Source organism: Vombatus ursinus, unplaced genomic scaffold (genome assembly GCF_900497805.2).
Source record: "Vombatus ursinus unplaced genomic scaffold, bare-nosed wombat genome assembly UNPS02008996.1, whole genome shotgun sequence".
In the NCBI taxonomy this organism is placed as follows: Eukaryota; Metazoa; Chordata; class Mammalia; order Diprotodontia; family Vombatidae; genus Vombatus; species Vombatus ursinus.
This window is the reverse complement of record NW_020948774.1, coordinates 6,128,558-6,138,059: the sequence shown is the minus strand read 5'-3', so window position 1 is coordinate 6,138,059 and position 9,502 is coordinate 6,128,558. Positions and strand designations below refer to the sequence as shown.

The window sequence follows — 9,502 nt, the reverse complement described above, 5'->3', positions numbered from 1 at the left end:
AAAGGTGTATTCTTTTCTATTGCCATTCAATTTTCTCCAGAGGTCTATCATATCTACCTTTTCTAAAATTCTACTCACCTTCTTATCTCTTGTTTATTTTTTGGTTACATTTATCTAATTCTAAGAGGGGAAAGCTGACGGACGGGACTAGAGGCTCTCGCGAGGTTTCGCTCCCCTCTTGTGCGGCCGGGAAGCCCCGTTTCTCCCTTTCCCATGGCTGGCCGCGCGGACCCAGCACGATGCCCGGAGTCACGGTGAAGGCCGTGAGCCAGCAGGCGTGCGTCCGGGCCCTGGCCGCCTTCCTGAAAAAGTCAGGGAAGCTGAAAGCCCCCGAATGGGTGGACACGGTCAAGCTGGCCAAACATAAGGAGCTGGCACCCTACGACGAGAACTGGTTCTACACCCGGCCCGCCTCCACAGCCCGTCACCTGTACCTCCGGGGCGGTGCCGGCGTGGGCTCCGTGACCAAGATCTACAGCGGGCGCCAGCGCAACGGTGTCATGCGCAGTCACCTCAGCAGAGGCTCCAAGAGCGTGGCCCGGAGGGTCTTGCAAGCCCCGGAAGGCCTTAAGATGGTGGAGAAGGACCAAGATGGGGGCCGGAAGCTGACACCTTAGGGACAGAGAGACCTGGACAAAATTGCCGGACAGGTGGCAGCCGCCAACAAGAAACATTAGGGCAAGCCACACCAGATGCATGAATAAATTGCCTTGTTTGTAAAAAAAAAAAAAAAAAAAAAAAGTTGAGGTCCCCCACTAATATAGTTTAATTGTCCATTTCCTCCTGTAACTCATTTAACTTGTCCTTTAAAATTTGGATGCTATGCCATTTGGTGCATGTATTTTTAGTATTGGTATTACTTCATTGTCTATGGTACCTCTCACCAAGATGTAGTTTCCTTATCTCTTTTAATTAGATCTATTTTTACTTTTGCTTTGTCTGAGATCGTGATTGTTACCCCTACATTTTTTTTTTACTTCAGCTGAAACATAGTAGAGTATCCTCCGTTGTTTCACCTTTATTCTGTATGTGTCTCTGCTTCAAATGTGTTTTTTTGTAAACAACATATTGTAGGATTCATTTTTTTTTAATTCACTCTGCTATGCACTTATTTTATGGGTGAGTTCATCCCATTCACATTCAGTTACAATTATTGTGTTATTTCCCTCTACCCTATTTTTCCCTCATTATCCTTCTCTTTCTCTCTCCTTTTATCCTGTGCCTCCTCACAAATGTTTTGCTTCTGTCCATTGCCCCCTTCAATCTGCCCTCCCTTCTGAGTCCCCTTGCTCCTGCTTCTCTTATCGTCCTCCCCTAATACTTCCCTGTAGGGTAAGATAGAGTTATATCCAACTGAGTATGTACTTTATTCCATCTTTGAGTCAATTTTGATGAGAGTAGAATTCAAGTGTTGCTGGCCACCCTCCCCCCCATTTTCCCCTCCACTGTAGTAATTCTTTTGCACCTCTTATGCCAGATAATTTACCCCATTCTACCTCTCCCTTTCCCTTTCTCCTACTGCATCCTTTCTCACCTCTTAATTTATTGTATCTTTGCATCATAGTCAATCCACATTTGTGCTTTCTGTCTATGTATACTTATTCTAACTACCCTAATAGTGATAAAGTTCTTAAGAGTTACAAGGATCATCTTCTCGGGTAGGAATATAAACAGTTTAACTTTATTGAACCCTTTATGTTTTTTTCTTTCCTGTTTACCTTTTTATGTTTCTCTTGAGTCTTATATTTGAAAATCAAATTTTCTGTACAGCTCTGATATTTTCATCAGGAATGGTTGAAAGTCCTTCATTTCATTAAATATTCATTTTTCACCCTGAAGGATTATACTCAGTTTTGCTGCATAGGTGATTATTTATTTTAATACTAGCTCCTTTGCGTTCTGGAATATCATATTCCAAGCTGTCTGACCCTTTGATGTGGAAGCTGCTAAATCCTGTGTAATCCTGACTGTGGCTCCATGGTATGTGAATTATTTCTCCCTAGATGTATTTTCTCCTTGGCCTGGAAGCCCTGGAATTTGGGAGTTTTCATTTTGGGATCTTTCAGGAGGTGATCAATGGATTCTTTCAATTTCTATTTTACCCTCTGAATCTAAGATATCAAGGCTACCTTTATCACATTTTTCCTGAACCATTACAGTAGCTTTCAACTGGTCTCCCTGCCTAAAGATTCTAATCATTCCAAGTCATCCTCTATTCAGCTGCCATTTTTCTAAGTTCTGACCATGTCATCCCCTCCTGAATTGATAATTTCTTGAAATATGATGTCTAGGCACGTTTTTTTATCATGCCTTTCAAGTAGTCCAATAATTCTTAAATTATCTCACCTCAATCAATTTTCCAGGTCAGTTTTTTTTTCCAAAGAAAAAAATTTCTTCCATTTTTTCATTCTGTTTTATTGTTTCTTGATGTCTCATGGAGTCATTAGCTTCCCCTTGCCTAATTCTAATTTTTAAGGGATTATTTTCTTCAGTGAGTTTTGTACCCTATTTTCCATTGCCAATTCCACTTTTTAAAGAGTTGTTTTTGTCAGCGAATTTGTGTACACCTTTTTCTATTTTTTGTGCTTCTTTCACCAAGCTTTTAACTTTTTTCATGACTTTCTCACATCATTGTCATTCCTTTTCCCAGTTTTTCTACCTCTCTTATTTTGATTTTTAACATCCACTTTGAACTCTTCCAGGAATTCTTTCTGGGCCTGACATCAATTACTGTTTTTTGAGTCTTTGGATGTACGAGTTTTGACACTGATGTCTTCTGAGTTTATGTTTTGATCTTCCCTGTCATCATAGTGACTTTCTGTGGCCAGGTTATTTTTTCTTTTTTGCTCATTTTCCAGCCTATTTCTTTCCTTTTAATTTTATGTTAAAGTTGGACTCTGGGGTGCACGGGGCACTGTCCTAAGCTTCAGGTATTTTGCATTGTTATTTTCAGAGCTAATTCTGAGGTCTATAAATTTTTGGTTTTTCCAAGGTGGGATCTGAGGAGAGGTGTGGTCATTATATCCTGGCCTGTGCTCTGATCTATGAGTGACCTCAAGCACTCTTTTCTACCCTGGAACTGTGGCCAGGATCCCCACTCCCCTGTATGCTCTGGTGTGCTAGTGTTTCTCCTCACCCTGGAACTGTGACCTGGGTTGTTGAACCAGATCTCTGTTTGGACAGTGCAACAGAGTCCTACACCCAGTTCCAGCAGGACTGAGAGCTCCAGGAGGCATTGCTGACAATTCAGTTGCCTCCAAGGCCTGCACTGCTGCTCTTTGTGCTGGGCAGTAGTCCTAGCTGTTGGCCTGCCCCAGGCACAGGGCCTCACTACTGGCTTGCCCCAATGGCTTTCACTGGACTGAGCTCCATTGTCACCTGAGACAGACCTTTTCTGTCGACCTTCTAAGTTGTCTTGGGCTGGAGATTTTTTTTTTCCTTTTCTTGGTTCTGCTGCTCTAGAATTTATTTTGAGAAAATGTTTTTAAGTTGTTTGAAGGGGAATTTGAGAGAGTTCAGGCAAATTCCTGCCTTATTGTACCATCTTGGCTCCAGATCTTTATCACATTTTTCCTGGACCATTACAGTAGCTTTCAGTTGGTCTCTCTGCCTGAAATCTCTAATCATTCCAATTCATCCTCCACTCAGCTGCCTTTTTCTAAGTTCTGACCATGTCATCCCATGCTGAGTGAGTTCCAAAAGCTCTCTAATACATCTAGGACCAAATATTAACAACTTTTATTTAAATCTCATAATAACCTCTTCCCTAACTTTTCAATCTTACAATTTACTCTTTTCTCTCCACACTCTATTATCTAACTTCACTGGTTCATCAAGGTTCTCTTCATACAGGACACTTTATCTCTCATTCTGTGTCTTTTTATTGACTATTTCCTAAGCCTGGAATGCTCTGTCCCCTCAACTCCACCTTAGTTTCACTGATTTCTTTCAAGACTCAGATCAAATCCCACCTACACCAGTGGGCCTTTCCTATTTTAGCACTTCATTCCCAGCTGCTTATGCTTCCCTTCTCAGGGCTTTCAGCTGAGTATCTTATTTACCTAGTTGTTGTTTTAAATATTGTTTCACCATGTTATTTTACCATCAGAATGTAATCTCTAAGAGATTAGGGGCTGTCTTTTTGCCTCTCTTTGTATCCCTTGCACTTAGCACAGTATCTGCACATAATGCTTGTTGACCTGATTCAAGGAGAACTGTCTCCTACAAGGGAAACTTCAGAGCATTCATTTCTATAGTAAAATAGGGAGCCCTTGATAGAAATGACTTTTCTTCGGCAAAATGCTATAATAGTGCCCAAGGACATATGCTATACAGAATTTCAAGGAGAAGCAATGTCTGCTGGGAGGTACAGGATCCAAAGAAGTGAGCAGTACTGGATACCATGTGCTGGAACTGTGATACTCTACACATGATACCATAATGGGAAACAATATTGGATAATACCTCATGGGAATTGTAGAAGAAATCACAAATCCTTAGATGCTCCAGACTTCAAGAGCAATGACCTGCTGAAGAACTGCAGAAGTCATGCCTGCTTGGAGCCTTGCTTCCTTGGGAGTATCAGTGACTAAGATACTATACAGGTTTCTCATATGAGAGTTTATTTTCTATTTTGTTTTCCTTAACCTATCAGTAAAACATTGCTTAAGTTTTGTCATCTGCACTTGCAAGAAAAGTTAATGGCAAAATATATTGTGGATTTTTCTGACCAAGGACTAGAGTCAAAGGTGAAAAGCCCCCAAACGTAACCAGGCCTCTCATGTTATATGAAAGTCACATAGATGATACTAAGAAAAGCAGGATTGCTAGAAAGCAAAATTATAAAATAGTTGAAGTTAGTCTTTAACTTCTCTTGGACTACCTCTGGCCCTATCCTCACCCTCATCACTAAGGAGAGTTATGAACTAAGGCCACTAAAGTATTAGCTGATTCACAGATGTTTGTGTTTCAATAAAGAACTCTGAAAGCTCCAACTCCTTTGGGATGTGAGGAAAAGATGAGGAGGAGAGACAGAGACTCAGCCCTTAGATTAAATCTGCTGTTCTTTTGGTGAAATAAGTATGGTTGCCTCTCTGTAATACCAGGAAGTTCATAGAGAACTGAATTTTAGGAATAAACCCAAAGGAGAGGGTCTTCTATTCTTATGAGCAGGTGGAGGTGGCATCTGGCAGAGGATGTGCTTCTCATAGATGGTTGGCCTACTCAGGAATAGGTGTTTTTAGCAAAAAAAAATAAAATTAAGTCAGTCCTATCATTTACCATCAAGTTCTTACAGAAGAGAATCTGAGCTTTATACTGAATGGATACACCCTTCTACCACCCTATCTCCACTTTGTAGGTACAACTCCCTATACATACCTCACTGCATCTAACTATTCAGAACTGTGATTTTATTGGTGTGGAGAACTCTCAATAGGAAAACTTTTCACCAAAATAGATCAGCAACATTCTGGTCTTAGAGAATTGCCTGGGACACTAAGATGTTAAGTAATTTGCTCAAAATCATACAGCTATCATGTATTAGAGCAGTTCTCTTTATACTATTAAAAATCACTGAGGACTTCAAAAAGCTTTTGTTTATGTTTGTTACATATATCAATTTTTACAATATTAGCAATTAAAACTGATATAATTTTAAAACTTATTTATTAATTCATTTTAAAATAACAGTAACAAACCCATTACATGTTAACCTAAATAACATTTTTATGAAAATAACTATTTTCCAAAACAAAAAAAAATTAGTGAGAAGAGTAGCATTGTTTTACATTTTGTTAATGTAAATTACAAGTTGCTTTTGCACCATTGGTGCAAATGTTAAGACATTCGTTCAAGGATAGACCATGAGATTCAAAAAAGATATTCAACACTTTGAATATTTTAGCACCACTTGTATTTGTTGCCAAGCAGTCACATAAAAGATCTTCTTCAACTATTAGCTAGTGCAGATACCAGATGAACACAAGCAAAATGGCAAGTTCAGTCATGTCGGTAGATTTGTCTATTTGTAAGGCAAAAGAACATTTCTGCAGGTATTACTTCAGTCTTCATGTTTGCAGCTAAATCTTTAATTCATAGATCATGTAGTCTCTAGAAAACTCTACTGCACACTCATGAGAGAAAAAAAGACAAATAAGATCTTAATATTATTATGAAAGCAATTTTTGATTTTAAGGACCCCCGCGGGTCCCTGGGTCACATTTTTAGAATTGCAGTGTTAGAGGCATGACTTAATGTGTCAATTATAGGTTGTCCTGCTTCCAAGGCTAGCTCTCTATCCACTATTTGACCATATCTCTCAACTACTCAGAGGATCATAGAATTTTAATGTTAGAAGGGGAATTTAGGGTTCATTTGGACTCATGCTCTTTTTACAGATGAGGAAAGTGAAGTCCAGTGAAGCGAGTTGCCCAAGGTCACACCACTAATTAGTGGCTGAGCCAAAATTATAATCCCGGTTTTCTCATTCCTGTTTTAGGGAGTCCACACATGTGGTCATGACCAGGATCTGTCCTGGGGAACTAGAAAGGTCAGACTTCTCTTTGGCTCATTATGTCCCCCCACCCTGGTATCCCAAGGAAAATTACTTAAAGCTTGAATTTGGCTCAAGTCTAGGGTATCCACAAGGTGGGGGTGGTTAGTAGATAGGTACTCTAAACACAATATAAACCAAGCATAAGATAGATACACACAAAAGCCTTAATACAAAAGGCTCTCACAAACACAGTAAGAGAAAGACTTAAAACAAGCAGCAATAATAACTTCCACTCTGCCAGGAGCTTGAGACAAATGTCAGAATATGAAAGCTCTGCACTGACCAAAAACTCAATCCAAGCAAATATCTTCTGTCAAGCCATGCCAGGGAAATGAACTTGTTCCCCTGTTGTTGGTATCTTCTCTGATGCAACTACTCCCCTGATGAACAAGGGTCCAAGAGCTCTAACCTCCTGAACTCAGAAGATTTCTTCCAGGACTGAGTATATCTATCTTGAGATTATTGTTTGGTCCATACTCAGAAATACAAAATGGAAAAGGCAGCTTAGAGTCCTAAAACCCAGGCTCAGCTCACCGAGCTGAGTATCTGATAAAGCTGCCACATGTGAGCAGTTCAACATTTCTTCTGGAGTAGGCAGAAGGGAGGCCACTCCCCTTATCCTTCCTGGGACCACTACTTGTCACCTGGAGAGTTGAAGAAAGAAGACAAACAAGGGTGGGGTCACTCCCTTTTTAAAGGGCCACTGAATCATCAGCTCTTCCTGATTAGTGGCCAATAAGAGTATTACTTCATCATCCCCAAAGCACCCGAGTCCTTCATCGTTGTGTCACACATGGCAAGTCAGAAGTAGCCAGGAACTTTGAAATCTCTCAAGTGCCCAGATCTGTCTGAGTTAATATACATGGCTAGCTGGAAGCCAGCAGCATAGTCAAGTATGCATCCTGTTACACTTGAAAAGTGCTTTATAATGCATTATTCTCATTTGAGACTCACAAGGACCCTGTGGGGTAGGTTCTACATATTTTTTTTTAACAGATGAAAAAAACTGAGGCTCCGAGAGGTTAAAGTGTCTTGCCCATCGTCATACAGCTAGAGGGAGGATTTAAACCTGGGTCTTCATGACTTACTTCAAGGATAGTACTCTAACCGCAGCAACCCTAATGCTTTCACCAGCTTGGACTTGGTGCCCTATTCTTAACTCTTATCCCTAATCATGCACCCCCAAATGTTGTCACCACCCAAATGACCGCATTGTCAATATGTATTCCTTCTCCAAGATTTCCCCCATCCATACATCTGAATTAAAGTGAGGTTTGGAGGAGTTTATTTACAGTGAAAAAATAAAGATACATTATTCATAGCTATACAGGTATGAAGGAAGGAAATAAGCATTTATTAAACATCTACTACATGCCAGGCACATGTAGTATCTCATCTCATTTGATCCTTACAACAACCCTTGGAGGTAGGTGCTATTGTTACCCTCAATTTATAGTTAAGGAAAATGAGGCAAACAGAGGTTAAGTGACTTGCCCAGGGTCACACAGCTAGTAAGTGTCTGAGGCTGGATTTGAACTCAGGTCTTCTTGATTCCAGGCCCAGCACTCTTTCCACTGTGTCATCTCAGCTGCTTATATACAGGACATAAGCATACTGACAGTGCTGTCAAAAGCATCTGTTCAATCGGTAGCTGAATGCCTAGTTTTCTCTGGACCTAAAATGAAACATGCCTGGATGGTTCATAGTGTCAGTCACCTTGATCTGGATGTAGGAGGGCTCTGTCCTCCTTGTTTTCCTCTTGGTCCTTGCTACTCAAATGGCTCTTCTTCATAGAACTCCACAGGCTGGTTTTGCTTCAGTGTCTTGTGTGAGAGTCCATGGGTAAGCCCATTAGTGAGTTCAAAAATCCATGCCACAAGCTGTCAGACAATTTGGAATGGCCACCAACACATGACTTGAGTCCTGGTTCTCTTTCTCTACACACACACACACACACACACACACACACACACACACACACAATTTTACTATTTTTTGTTTCTATCATTTACATTTCTCAGTATATTTTTCTTCCTTCCTCTCCCAGAAAATCATCTTTTAAAACAACAAAAAAGGGGAGAAAATCCAACACTAGCTCAGAAAAACTAACCAATACATCAACCAAGTCCAAAATATGCAGAATTCCACATCTACAGTTCCCCCACCACTGCAAAAGGGGAGGAGATTGCATTCTTCTATCTTTTCTCTGTGGCTAACCTTGGTCATTATAGTTTTACAGAACTCATTTTTGATTGTTTTTATTTGCACTTTAGTAGATATTGTATCTTGTTTCTCTAGGTTTATTTCATTTTGCATCAATTTATATATCCTCCCATGCTTTTGTGGATTTCTTCATAGGCATTGTTTCTTACAGCATTTGCATTGATTACAATCATGTGCCACAAGTTGTTTAGCTATTGTCCAGTTGATCGGCATCTACTCTGTTTCCAATTCTTAAATATCTTGGCATATATGGGAACTTTCTTTTTAATCTTTGGACTCCTTGTGGTACATGCCTACCAACAGGATTTCTGGGCCAAAAAGTATTGACATTTTAGTCACTTTTTTTGCCAAAGAAATTTTATTGCTATTCTTGTTTTTACATAACCTATCAATAAGTCACTTTCTTAGCATCATTCCAAATTGCACTCCAAAATGACTGGCCTAATTTATAGCTCCACAAAGGCTGTATTAGTGTACTAGTATTACTGTAACCCTCTGACTATTGACTATTGACATCTTTTGTCAATTTCCTGGGTGTGAGGTGAAACCTTAGAGTTGTTCTGATTCACATTATTCTATTTGTGATTTTGGAGCAACATTTCATATGGTTGTTACTAGTTTACAATTCTTTTAAGGGCTGCTTGTTTTTACTCTCTGACCATTATTTACTAGGGAATGGCTTTTGGTCTTAAAATATTTATAGCAGCACTCTGTAGTAAGTAA

At 39.8% G+C, this 9,502-nt stretch overlaps 1 pseudogene; it reads left to right on the top strand.

Annotated features, from left to right (window-relative positions):
• Nucleotides 1-239: 239 nt before the first annotated feature.
• LOC114034528 lies at nt 240-678 on the top strand (annotated as a pseudogene).
• The last annotated feature ends 8,824 nt before the right edge of the window (nt 679-9,502 follow it).